This window comes from Rhipicephalus sanguineus, chromosome 11 (assembly GCF_013339695.2).
Source record: "Rhipicephalus sanguineus isolate Rsan-2018 chromosome 11, BIME_Rsan_1.4, whole genome shotgun sequence".
Lineage (NCBI taxonomy): Eukaryota > Metazoa > Arthropoda > Arachnida > Ixodida > Ixodidae > Rhipicephalus > Rhipicephalus sanguineus.
The window spans coordinates 127,793,841-127,808,057 of NC_051186.1; the positions used below are offsets into that span (position 1 = coordinate 127,793,841).

General features: G+C 47.9%; 1 protein-coding gene across 1 annotated transcript in view; it reads left to right on the top strand.

Annotated features, from left to right (window-relative positions):
• The first annotated feature begins 12,569 nt into the window (after positions 1-12,569).
• LOC119374292 (transcriptional regulatory protein AlgP) overlaps positions 12,570-14,217 on the top strand; it is a 33,399-nt gene continuing 31,751 nt past the window's right edge. The window contains exon 1 of the mRNA XM_037644369.1: positions 12,570-12,801. The gene's annotated coding sequence lies outside the window, so the exon portion shown is untranslated. The remainder of the gene's footprint in view (positions 12,802-14,217) is intronic.

A 14,217-nucleotide genomic window follows, 5' to 3' on the forward strand; every position in this document is an offset into this window, starting at 1 on the left:
CTCCGTAGAAAAAAAAAAAAGAATCTATACGCACAGGATTCGTTAGCGGCCTCTTGTGAGCGGTGCCGAATAAATCTAGGGAATGCAGTCGAGATGCCACACACAATCTCAATATTCAATTTCTGGCACGATCGGAAAATTTATAGCCGGAAGTATATATTTTTTTGGAAGATCTTGGGAGCCGGGCCTCACTCAGCTCAACAGCTCACAAAGCTACAAGAGCCCTGGCGCAATGCTTAAAGCAAGGGCGTAGCCAGAATTCTCTTTCGGGTTGGGGAGGTGTGGGGGAGGGGGGATGTCGGACACCCTTCATGTATGTTCGTGGGTTTGTACGTGTACGACACACGTGTACGTCTATATCACGGTGTAAGAAACTTATTCTTACACCGTGGTCTATATACACATGTAAAAACTGAAAATGTGCGGGGGGGGGGAGGTTGAAACCCCTGGCTACGCTACTGTCTTGAAGGCAACGGAACTATGTATGTATGTATGTATGTATGTATGTATGTATGTATGTATGTATGTATGTATGTATGTATGTATGTATGTATGTATGTATGTATGTATGTATGTATTTATTGCTGACAGCCAGTCAAGGGGGGGAGGGGCTGCTGTTAAATATATTCGTGAATATGTGCGGCAATCCGTTCACTACACCATATTTCCGCTTTGTCAAAGGGGTCACCGTTGTATTACACTCGTACCCGCCTTAAGAACGTCCGATGTGGCACACCAACACCCTACTTGGCACACGCGCTGCCTTTCGTGTAAAACATGCCTCCAATGTACTACCCCTTCGCTGCGTTAGCCAAAATATCGCATCGCGCGCAAATCACAAACAGCAGAGCGCCCGCCGCCGCAGACTTCCGCGTTCGTGCATAAGCCACGCTTGGGCGCAGAGCTATAGATACAACGCTCTCTCCCTCCTTCCCGCCTCCTCTCCCTCCACTGCTCCCTCACGGGACACCCATCTCGCGGTCCTGCATGGCAGCAAGCAAAAAAGCGAGAGCGCGCCGGCTCTAAATAAGACGAAGTTACCGAGCACGCCGCTGGGTGCGCTGCGGTCGGGAGAGAAGGCACGAGGCTTAGGCTTAGCTTTCTTTCTTTCTTTCTTTCTTTCTTTCTTTCTTTCTTTCTTTCTTTCTTTCTTTCTTTCTTTCTTTCTTTCTTTCTTTCTTTCTTTCTTTCTTTCTGCACATACATGTTGCTTCGTCCAAACTGCCTTGCTCTCCTTCGGGCTGCTTTAATTTGTCCCATCGGCCGAGACAGGGGCAGAAGGTTTCGAGTGCCGCCGGCATTTCCCGTTCCAGTCTTTCTCACTACTTTCATTAGCTCCTCTACGCTCTCTTTCGAACGAGACTTCCTTCGAACGAGATTTGTTTATTTCTCAACACCGGCGGAATGGAGCGAGAGGCTCGCTTCTACAATCTCTCTCTCTCCCTGTTTCACTAGTCTTCCTTCGTTTGTTTGCATTTTGTTTGCGAACCTCCAGCGGGCTAGCGGGCGGTGCTTTGATGGAGGAAGGAAGCTAGAGTGGCGTGCGCGGGCTCGGCGTGCTTCGCCCTGTTTAGAACGGGACGCCGGCTGGCTGAGCGCGATCTTTCTTGGCACGAGCTCCTTCCACACCCATCCTCCTTCAAACCACCGAGCGCGGCGGCGTCGTTTTGTCTACGCGAGCCCCTAAACACCGCAGGTCGTTCACTTCGCTGCCTTGGGAGCTGACCTCTCGGCGCTGCAATGCTGGCTGTGAGAGATGAAGGCGAAAGTGGTAATAACAATAAAGAAATAAGGAATTCTAGGTGTGCTCTTTCCCCTTCTTTTTTTGCGCACTCGGGTAGTGTACACGAGGCGCATGCGTTCATCGGTCAAACAACCTGACGTCGAACACGGACCAACCCTTCACGCGGCGTTGGTGTTCGAGAAAAATTGCCCGTGGGCAGGTATACATAGAAAACGATCCATATACCTGCCCGTCCAAAAACTTTCGGCACGCACGTGACACTCTCGAGGAGGGGTGCATGACAAAAAATTAAGAATAAACAAGTATCAAGCCGTGAAAGCGCTGTGACGAAGTGTTGCTCCATCTCGGTACTGCTGGCTTTTGTACTATACAGCGACGCCGACACTGCACATGCTCGGCGGTAGCTTACCAACACAGCATAGGCCGGAATTTTAATGTCTCCTTTTGATAAAGGAGGTATGTACAACATAAGGGTAGAAGGAGGGGAGGGGGGGGGGAGCGGTGGCGACACAGCCGGGCCTGGGGCGTCAAACCGGACTAACTTATGCACTGAGAGGGAGGTACACGAAAGAAATCTGCCTTTGTTGGGACCAAAATTTAGCAGTTTTTGTAAAAGATGCATTCGAGCAATTTACTGCATGTCTCTGGCAAAATGAATGTGCAAATTAAGGACGCCGACGTAAAGGCCACTCCTTCCCCCCCCCCCCCCCCCCCCTTTCCGGGAGACGAGCATGGGGTGGGTGGGGAGGGGTTCTCTGTATAACTGAGGCCTCTGCATAGTGGTGAGCAGATTCCTCGTCTCCCCGTGGACAAGCTTGGGGGAAGGGGCGACCGCACCCTCCACTTCCGTAACTGAAGCCTCTGTTTTGGACACATGTGCTCTATCTGAATGTTTCTCGATAGTTTGTGAGAACGACAAACGGTATCTAAAAGGCAGGAAGAGTCTATACCAATCATTCCGTCCGCGAATACTTTATAGACATACCTAAAGAGCCGTCAAAGTACTTTTTGGGCGCTACTTTGTTATATTCATACTACACATTCGTACACCTCAGCACATCACAGCACTTTTGCATTCCTCAACAGCATTTTAGCTGGACAGCTTTGGCGTAGCCAGGGTTGTGGTAGGGGGATTCAACGCCCCCCCCCCCCCTCCCCTCCCTTGTTTGCAAAAAAAGTCTTACGCCCCTGCTCAACAATGCTTGTGTCTCGTCAAATACCGGTCGATAATTTGAGTTTTCAGATGGCAAAGCCGAGCTCACGCGTAGCTGTGTTCAAAACATGGCCTTGCAAACCCCACGTACGAGACAAAGGGCGCGTCGGATGCTGAGAGCGAGCATGCGCGCCATCGACACCTAACTGACGTGCGAGTTTAACAGGCACGCGGCTTCGTTATTGTTCCAGTCTTTAAAAAGACAGACAAGAAAATTGACAGTTTCGTGCCCGAAGGGCGACGCATCGACAGCGACACCAAGGTTTCGCGTTGCGCTTGAACGCCTCGACGGACGCGACCGGCACGGTACGGTCACGGGAAGCTGCTTCGCGAATGAACACGGCGGTAACGGTGACGTCAGTGCAAAATATAATCACGAGTCCACCGTTCTACGTCGGCTTCTTGCAATGATCTTCAGCTCGCCCAGTACTGCGCGGGCTGACTCCATTTTATTTATGCGAATTTTTTAAATTTCGTCACTTCCTCTAACCCTTTGCCGTCTTCGGCCGCGCTTCCCACTTTTTATGTATCCCTTCCGTCGCTCTAACCGACCACAGGTTGTCGTTCTTTCCCACCAACCGACGTCCATTCTTTTTTCTTTTAATATAAACCGTATCATATGGGCTACCCATGTTCAAGTTCAAGTTTACTGTTTCTCAAAGTATTACATTAAGACAAGAAATTATAGAAGATACAGAGGATAACTTACCCAGAAGACCGGATGATGAACCTATGCTTTTCCTCTGGCCCAGTCTGTCTTTCCTATTTCTTAGTTTTGACGCCTATCGTTTTCTTTTTAAAGCGAAAACCTTAGATGCCTCAGCGAACGCGAAAATTAACCGTCGGCGGCGTCGGCGTCAACACGAGAAATCCAAAAACAATCTTCACGTGATGACGTCAGCATGGAGCCACAGATTGCCAAAATATCTGACATCACTATGACGTCGCATCATGTCGTCATCACATAACATCGACGCTTTGTCAAAGGTGGGCCGATCCCGGAAGCAATGCAACACCGCCTGAGGTACTGGGAAGCTTCAGGTGGCGAGAGACAACGACTGAGATCGTCGAGGTAATTGAATAGGTGTCTCGTGTACACTGCGGTTGGTTATGGCTTGCAAGCGTGGTCCCCGACTGTATAAATTGATGCGTTGCCACGGCCTTCGAGTGTTACGCAGTGTAAAGTGCTGCCTGATTTTCTGCATCTGAAACCGTCGTTTCTGTCCAGGCAAAACGGAAGAATTCTTCGAAAGGACAAACAGCAGCCGTGCTTCGCACGTGGCGTGCAAAAAGCGGTGAGCTAAGATTGCGCTCGAGGTGTTTACCCGAGTCAACGCGTTATCTTGTGGGGGGAGGGGGGGGGGGAGGGGGGGCTCTTGGCTCGTGCAGGTTAAGAGGTGCTGTTTGTGGTTTGTGTCGCTTCTTGGGTACATATATAGATACGCACGTTGTCAAACGCCGCGTCACTTGGCACACAGCAAGCCGTGTGGGAAACGAGTGCGCGTAAGTTGCTTAACTTATGGGGTTGTTTTGCGTGCCAAAACCACGAAGTTATTGTGGCACGCCGTGGTGGGAATAACGCCGGAATAATTTTTTTTGCATCCTGGGGCTCGTCAACTTAAGTCTAAGCACACGGGTTGCTTTTGCATTTCGCCCACATAAGGACACGTTTGCCTTGAACAGGGGCGTAGCCGGGGGGGGGGGGGGGGGCACCGGGCCCGTGTTCCTCCCCCGATTTTTTTTTTTTTTTTTTGCCATGGCATACAGAGCTCAAAATGACACTCGATCACGTCTGCCTGCCCGACCCCACTTCAGATCAAGGAGGTGCCCCCTCCCCCTCCGAAAAAGAATTTCTGGCTACGCCCCTGGCCTTGAATCGAACTCGCATTCTATAACACCTACAGGGCTACCGAAGCTCAGGTGCGTCGACATTGCTCGAACGTAACAGAGGCTGAAATGACACCCGACTTTTAACGCTTTAGATGCCTCATAAAGCGCGAAAATTGACCGTCGGCGTCAACATGCGTGATGCAAAAAACAATCTTGTGATGACGTCACCACATGACGTCACAGATCCCCGAAATCTTTGACGTCGCATGATGACGTCGTCACATGACATCGCCGCTCGGTCAAAGGTGGGCCGATCACGGAGGCAGTCCAAAACCAGGTGAAGTGCAGAAAGTTCGCAATGCCTCCGATCCTGGAGGCTGTGCTAAACCACGCTAAGTGCAGAACGCTTTCGGAACGGGGCGAGGGAGGATCAATACATCGACCGAGAAGAAGAAGAAGAAGACGACTTTAGCCTTCGAGTCCTCTTTGGCGAATGCATAAGGGACCCTGTGAGCTTCTTTTTTTAGAAATTAGCAGCAATTCGTTTCCAAAACTTGTGCATGGCGCTCGACAACCTGTGTCACTGTATATCTGCATTTCTATCTATCTATCTATCTATCTATCTATCTATCTATCTATCTATCTATCTATCTATCTATCTATCTATCTATCTATCTATCTATCTATCTATCTATCTATCTATCTATCTATCTATCTATCTATCTATCTATCTATCTATCTATCTACAATAATGCTTGAAGTAACACGTATTCTACGTGAAGGAAAGAAGGGGACTTTTAAGGGCTCGTTTTTTCTTTGTTAGACAAAATATTAATCAGAACTAGCAGACAATAATGCCAAGGAAAGTATAGGGGGTGTTATTTGCAATAATAGGGATACAAATGTGAACAAAGTAAAGTGGACGGAAAGATAACTTGCCGCCGGCAGGGACCGAACCTGCGACCTTCGAATAACGCGTCCGATGCTCTACCACTGTCCTACGGCGGCGGTCATCCCCCCGTCCTCTTTATGGGGTATATATGCGCATTTAAGCCCAGGAGTGTTTTCCTTGGCAGTATTGTCGGTTATAGTTCTCGTCATTAACGTATTTTGCGTTGTAACACGTGAGGAACGCCGTGCATAGCGCAGTGCTTTCAGTCCCGTTGGTTTTCTTACACGTTCTCACACAAAACATACACGCTCTACCATTATGTGGCTGTCGGGAATTGAATACTTCACCTCATTAGCCTAGCAGCAATATATAACTGCCGCTGGAGTCAGTATGGCAGGTGCAGCGGCGGTTTGAAGTCACACTAGTGAACGTAATACGAAAATACAGAAACCCGAAATGCTAGAAGCCCGTGTGCTTAGATTTAGGTGCCCGTTAAAAAACCCCAGGAGGCCGAAATTCCCGGAGTCCTCCACTTCGGCGTCCTTGGTAATCATTATAGTGGTTTTGGGAGGTACACTCCAACGATTATTAAGTATTTAAAAGCACAGGAACCAGGCTATGGATGAGATGACAGATTTCTGAGGGACGCTGACGTAGCAAGGAGAGACAGGGAAAGAAAGAGTAACAACCGAAGCACGTCAGCAGCACAAGGGCAACTCTAGTTTGTTTAGAGCGAAATAGGTCTGGCATTGCTATTGTGACTATGTGCCCCATCCGCCCGGGGGCTGGGACTTGGTTACCTGCAGGGCTTAAAGTCTCCCTTCATTGGAGGGGGCGGGGGGGCTCATAAAGCGGCAATATATATATATATATATATATATATATATATATATATATATATATATATATATATATATATATATATATATATTGTAGCGAAGCGTTGGAAGTTTGTAATGGGTCGCCCTCTCGAGCGCTTTCTAGTGGGTCGTCCCCTTCGGCTCTTCTCTGACAGCACGCTCCTCGCGCTCAGAGTCCGCGCTCTGTCTTGACTGGCGCCGTTGTGCCTCGTCGACTAGTGCGGTCAATAAACGCCTTTATAATATATATATATATATATATATATATATATATATGAAGAAAAGTAGCAGCAATATTTTCGCCGCAAAACCAATGCTGATCTGGCTCTGCAACGCGCAGATCGTGGGTTGTTGGAACGCTGTGTAAGCTGTCATACCGAAGAATAAACGCAGTATTTCTAGATATATCGGTCAAGATCCGCTTTCGCGGTCGTATTATCCAATTTTGGGCAAAAATGTGATCGTATTAAACGGATGAAAATGCATTATTTCAAAGAGATGTTGGCCGGGAATAAAAACAAAAACATATTAGGCTGAAAAACGTATTATGCAGAATTGTATTCACGAGATTCTACTGTGTATATATATGTTATGGATTAAGCGTTAAGAGAGGTCTTTGCGATGATCACAGTGCAGTGAAGCCAACTGTCTGTAGAACTAAACAAATGCTTACGAATGCTATACAAATACATATATTATTCCGAATGTATGTCGGGCATTTAATCAACGTGTCAATCCAATCAAGCATCAAATGAAATTATTTTGGTAACGATTTTTCAAAAATAACTCGGGATGTAAAGGCTTAAAGATATGCGATCTCGAAGTAAGTAACATTAGTTGACTCACTGGATTCAGAACCTCAGGCACGACAATGCTATATTTTATTTTCACTACCACTTGCCTAATAAAGTAGTCAAAATACATGCGTCTTTGCAATTACAGTAGAATTGTGATGCACAACTAAAAGAATGACAATTGAGTGGCCAACTAAACAGATGAAGGTGAACTATTACTGGCAGGTAGCTTCACATTCAGGTGCCTCGTGTAACAGTATGCTGTGCCAAGACGCTCCGTCGAACGAGGTGGTGACCCGTGGTTTCAGGAGGCGTTGCCCGTGGTGTTCAGCGTCTCAGTGAATTGCATTCAGCAGTACGACGATACCTGTTTTCTTCTGTTTTGCTGACAGCCCGTCAAACAAACATTCGCGATTAAATCATTGTTCGAAAAATTGCGGAGCATAATTTCCCCGCACAAAGCACTACTGCTGCTACTGCCAACAAATTCTACTCCAGCACTTGTCAAATGGGTGCTGTAGTGCCACCGTCGGACTGCCTAGGGGGGGTCGGGCCCCTACTTAAAAAATAGAGGGGGGGGGCATGCCCCCCCCAGGCCCCTCCTGACTTTAAGCCCTGGTTACGTGCCCAAACATCCCATGTACCCTTTGAACACACAGTAAAAAAGTTAGAAGACAAAAAAAGTCACAGTTTCGCCGCAAGGGCGAAACAATGAATGTGATAGCAACAAATTGGAGTGTTATGCGAAGTAAGGCTATAGTAACCATTAGCGTCATATCCGGTGTAACTCTACAACGTGCTGGCATAAGGGGAATTCAGAAGCCCTTGCTATCGGAAAAATGGGGGCAACCGAAGCTTGGCGTGTGCGCGCAATGCTCATTCCTATTTTAACGCGATAGCGTTAAGGAGCTCGTTTCGCAGAAATTCCGGTGTCGGCGTCGGTGTCGTTCGTTGTGAGCAAAAAATCACCATCTTGTCCATGACCGAAAAATCGAGATAGACGCAAGTAAAAGAAATAAGAAAAATCTTCTGGTTCGAGTGAGAATCGAACCCAGGCCGCCTGCGTGGCATGTAGGTGTTCTACCACAGAGCTACTGCTTAAAACAGCTTCGGACAAAAGAAAAAAAAACACTATATGAATGTCATGTAGTGGAAGGAGTCTCCTTAGCGCATATGATATTGCGTGGCAGAAGCGTTAAATCGCGCCAGGCGTCAAAACATTCGAATCGCGTAAAGAGCGGGTGTTTTAAAGGCCCATCCGTTACGAAGCCGTGTTGCCTTACCGGCACGTCCTTCGCTTATTCGCAAAAGGAAGATATATGGCTTAGTGGGCACTTAACAACTGTGCTTGCAGTAGACATTCTAGGATAGTTTGAAACGGTCAGTGTTGCGCGCACAGTCGTTCGTTTCCTTACGGCACGGTTGAGGCATGCACCCAGAACTGAAGCTATAGGCTAACAATTGAGAAGGCGATGCGCACGGAGCCCGATTACGCTATTGCGTTCTACGCTTGAAGGCGAAACTCAAGCGTCCTCCATGTTTTTTTTTTCCTATTCAGTTCATTCGCCGGCTTAGCAGCACAATTACTTCTGTTGCTGTATACAGGCAGCTGCGACGGTCATGCGTTCATATCCATGTAGAGATGAAACGTGACAACGTGAAAATGACAATCGCCTCGATAACCTCGATAAAATATCAGATTGCCGTTTCAGACACGGCTGATCGCCGACATGCGCACAATCGATAGAGCACCAATTATTGGAAAACGGCTCATACAAATGCGCATGCGAACGGCGCATATCTACAACGGCCACATTCGTCTGCGCTCGCTGGCGCCGTGTTTCTTTCCTTTTCTTTCTTTTTTTTTTTTTTTGCGGTCACACCTACAATTCCAACGACACTTGTGAGGCGATACAAGCGTCGCTTGAGAAAAATACAACAAAAAAGAGAAATTTACTGAACGACAATGGAGTCTTTATACCGTGAATCTTTGCATTGTTTGTGTGTCCTTTTGTTTTACTAGAGGCTTTTCGTGATCGTTCAACGGCAGCTGTTCTAAATATGGCTATACATGGAACAAGTTGAAGTAACGCTCGTGGTCACACGACACGCGTGGTGTGCGCAGTGGCCCTTGCGCCTTAAAACACCACGTATAATGATCACATGGTGTGCGCACTTTGGATGGTAGGTGTTTTACGCTTGTACGCATAAGACACCAACAGTGACCAGTCAACCAAAAGCGCTAATGACACATTACGTCGTTGCAGTTTAAACTTGATCAGTGCGTAGTATATGAACTCACTGATAAGCGTGATCAGCGGCTGTCACGTGAACACGATTAGCATAGAAATAACCAGTCAGGAACTTTGACCTTATAGCAAATGCTTTCAACAATGGTGTAAAGGAGCACAGCTTGCCATTTCTTGATGATAAGGCATTTGAAGTTGGTTTTATAGTTATTTCGTTCTTGCTCATTTTGCGTATAGTTAAGTTAAAAACTCAATACATTATTTTTGTGGTTTCACGCGCCGAAACCATGACATGGGAACTTTTAAAAGCATCCTTCTCGCCTTCTTTTTATTTGTTTACTTATTTTTGTGAATCAACGTTGGTTCGCTATCGACAAGCGCGCCGTGTATTTGTCCTTGTGCTCGTCCTGTTGCTCTGCATTGAATTATTACGCTTATTAATTAGACACTTACGTACGAACAACCAGCCAATGCAGACCATGCAGGAAACTGCACTGAAAGCAATATTACTTATGTTTAAATATTTACACGGTGATCGGCAGGAGTCAATCCGTGCTGCCTAGGTAGTCAAATACCTTTAGCACAACCATACCTGCTATCACCTGAACTGCCACAAGCCTATACAAGTGCGGCAAGGAACGCGACAGCCGACAGTATATCCGCATGCAAATGAAGCCATAACCATTGTTTCGTGCCGCAGTTACGCACAAATGTCATCTGTCGATAACATGTCTAGTTCCTGTCATTGTCATGCCAGAAGAATCGTCTGCAGAGATCGAAATACAGCGTATCTTATTTTGTTACGTGCTATAACGACATACACATCGCATATCAGTGGCATACGCACCGTCCATTGTGCAACGGAAACTTACCAGGTAACCGAAAAAAAAAATAACAAAACACAGAAGAACGAGGAAGCTGCGCGAACTCCCTCCCGTCAGGATGGTTCGACGATACGAAGACGGATAGCGCTTATTACGTAGCTTTCTTCCGTAGGCAAAGGGACGTCTAACCGTGTAATACAGGTCTGCATCGCTCCAGTGCATCGTTACTGTCTTTTATATTCTTCACTATTTTTTCCCCTTTCTTCGACGACCTACGCTCAACTATTTCCGTAGTGCAGCCGCCACCAGCCGTTAGGTGCAAACTATGTTTCCCGACCTGCAATGCACGCAGACAGCTGCGTAGATCGTGTATGCATTAAGTGACGGAGAGTTGAGCGCGAGCGAACTCGTTATAACCCCTACGCAAGAGTGGTGGGACGTTCTATAGCGAGGCCAAGAAGGTGTTCTGATTCATCCGTTGCTTTAGTTTCTTTTCTTTTCGTTTCCAAAGTATAGCGACAGGCCGACGGACGACGAGGAACGAAACCGAAGACAAAACAACCCACTGTTGGTCGTCGCAACGGCTGGGTGAGTCACACTGCGTCGCACTTCGCTGAACCCGCCGCAAAGGCGGGCGGACTCTACCGAAGAAAAGAAAAGCGCCGAGGCCTGCACGCAGCTGCGCGAATGTAGAAAGTAAATCAAACGGAGGCCCGGAGCAAGAGCAACGGAGGTGCCTCGAAACAAGTGTGAGCCGCGTAACTCCACCCAAAACTGCCGTTCCTTTGATTACGTTTATTGCAAGCATTTACAGATTGTAGCGCCATCTATGAGCTAAGTAAACAAGCGCATGTGCAATAATTACGACAAAAAATAGTTTAAATCTTGTTGATATTTAGTCTACAAAGTAGCGCTTTAGTCTTTCAATACTAAGCTGTGGTTCGGTGTTTGTGTCATTTGAGGAGTCGTTGTTCACTCGACGTGACATAACTAGCGTTGTTTTGCGTTTGAGAGAGAGCAAGCACGCTCGCCGTCTGCCGCGTCCCTCGAACCAGAGCCGTATACACGGCTCTGCCTCGAACTAGCGCGTCGTCTACTTCGCTTGGCAGCGCGTTTTTTTTTCTTTCTGTTTTATACCCTACGTCCGTTTGCAGGCCGCAACCATCTTGTAGTTTCGCGTTTTATTTTACATCTCTTTTTGCCGCTGCCATTCATTGTTTTGTTGTTGCTTTGGTTTCTCGACGCGGCGCGTTGCTTGCCTCACACGGCACGGATGATTTCCCGCTCGCACGAAGCCGAGGAATTTCGACCGGAAACAGAAAAAAGAAATGAGTGACGAAGGAGAATCGCAATACTCGGGGCTCTTTCAAAAGTACGAGACGACCCGGAGATGAGACACGCGGGGTAGATGGACGACGCAACTCGCGACGGCACTGTAGACGCGTTACTGTCACACCTACTTAATGTCACCGCCGTACGCCGCCGTCTCGCATTACGGAAGAACGTTAGACACAACAGACCTTTATGCTGCGTTACAGAAAACCAGGCTCCCTGTCTCATCTGAGAGGGCTGCGGTTACGAAGGAATGCAGGCTAGCGTTTAGAATGACATGTGTCGCGGCTAATGTGATATATCTGCGACAGTTTCTTGTAGCCATGTAAACATCACGAGTCAAACCTCTCGTGATCTGCGAAAGTTTCTTGTAGACATGTAAACATCCCGAGTCAAACCTCCCACGTTCTTGTTTTTCGTCAAACGTTGAGTCAGCTTATCAGTCATTAATGAGGGGTCACTCATTACTGGGTTATCATCAGGTGAACCGTATTCCACCAAACACGATACACGGTCATATGACTACTTTACACTGCAACCGCGATATGGCACTTTCACAAGCTCACACCTGTAAGCAGGTACAGGATCAACACGGGGAACGCGATCTGCATAGCCACTCAGGCGCCACAACTAACAAAGCACGCGCGAACGCCGTTTTAGTTCAGTTCGCTACGGGTGGGCCGACTGTCCGGCTTTATATTCAAATCATCCGCACGTTGTTATCATGCCGAACCTCCTTCCTCGCCGTCAAATTTCCCACCTCCTCTCTGGCGCTACGATTGGACGAGGCGCATCACGTGGCACCCTCTCCGCGTCTCCGGTTGGCTGATGCCAGCCGGGAGCCGGTTCAGTCAGTTTGAGCCGACGACTTGGCTCGCATGGATGTCAGTGGAGCAAGCGAGCCAAGAAGCGTGCTTGGCGTTTTGTCGTGCTTCGCGCTGGCTTTTATTCGTTTCCGCCAGGCCCTTTAACGAGTCGTGATTATCTGTACTGTCCTGCGGATTTGTTGCGAAGCCACGCCCTGTGATTGACGGTGGAACTCCCTGTAACAAGCATCGAAGCCGTGAGTGTTTTGCGTTGTTTTGTTTGCGTGCCTGCTGAACTAGCGGCGGCTTCAAGTGACAGCTAGCTCAGTGGGTTGGACTGTTTTAGTGGGGAGCGCCGAGGGCCTCACATTTATAGCGTCGGGCGTTGCCACGCCGGCCCTTTCGCTATTGTCGGCGTCTTGAATCCCGACTACCGCTTCCTGAATGCGACCTGCGAGGGGATTTCGTCTCGTCGCATAGTAGTCGTTCTTCCGTTGCGTGCACCGGCGCTATGCGACTCAGCGGCTGCGCTGAGTGAGTCATACAATACGTGGCCTTCGGCGAAGAGCAGGGGCCTTTCCTTTTACCTTGGTGCAGGAGTCGCCGATAAACCCTTGACATCATAGAAAACGGCGAAGGTATGCATCCGCGCTATCGCCGCCGCTGAGGTCACATCGCTAGGTCGACGGAAACTATTGTTACCTGCGCGAAAAGATAACGTCAGTGGGCCGCGTCGATAGATATTGGTGTCTATACCTTCGTTGTAAAAAGGGACTCGGGCATTTGCTATAATCGATAAGGAAGCCCAAATTTAGTTCGACCCAGTTTTCGTGTGATATTAGCACTGTCCCCGCTCGTTGAAACTAGTTCACGCGAACTTGAAGCCTGTTTCGTACTTACGTGGAGGCTTGTTTGCAAGCACTACGTGTTCGTAATTGTTCACTGTGTCCTAATTGTCCATTAATTAACGCTTTGGATGTGTTCTGCTCCGTGTACGCCTTTGCGATGACTGTAATATCGGAGGTAATTAGACATGTTGACCTATCTGTATTCTATTTCAGTGCATGGTGTCACGCCATGTGATGCGTGGAAGAACGTCAAATATTTGATAGCTGCTGCAGTGTTGGTTTGAAGTGTTTTTCCAACAATTGGTGTCGGATAATTGTTCTACGTATGATTCAAGGCTTTGGTAGGCGCACAGCTGTTGCCGATTACAACATGCCGAGATAACCTAATACACTGAGCGCGCATTCCTTTCATTCATGGAAAGTTGCTTTGCGCCGGATTCGTGTGCTATCGTGGGCAGTACACAATTATGTACTTTCATGAGGGGCAATTTGGCGGGCTACTGTATAGATATAGCTTATCTTCCTACAGGCGCTGCCATCTCGCCTGGTATGCCCGTGATTACGCGCGCGCATATATATATTAGGTCGGTAACCGGCGCTTGTTTGTGCGGTAGGTTTGCGATACGAAAATTCCTGTAGCGACGATTGAAGTATTTGCTGCATCGAAGGTCGGCGAACATGATTAGGCGTCGCAGTTCGTGATTGTGATGCGTTAAAGTGAGACTGCGAACAGGAAGCTGACTAATCAGGACGCCTGTTATGCTGTAATTAATTAATGAGATGTGCACCGTGTGATTGATCGCTTTGTAGTCGTTCCCGAAACAT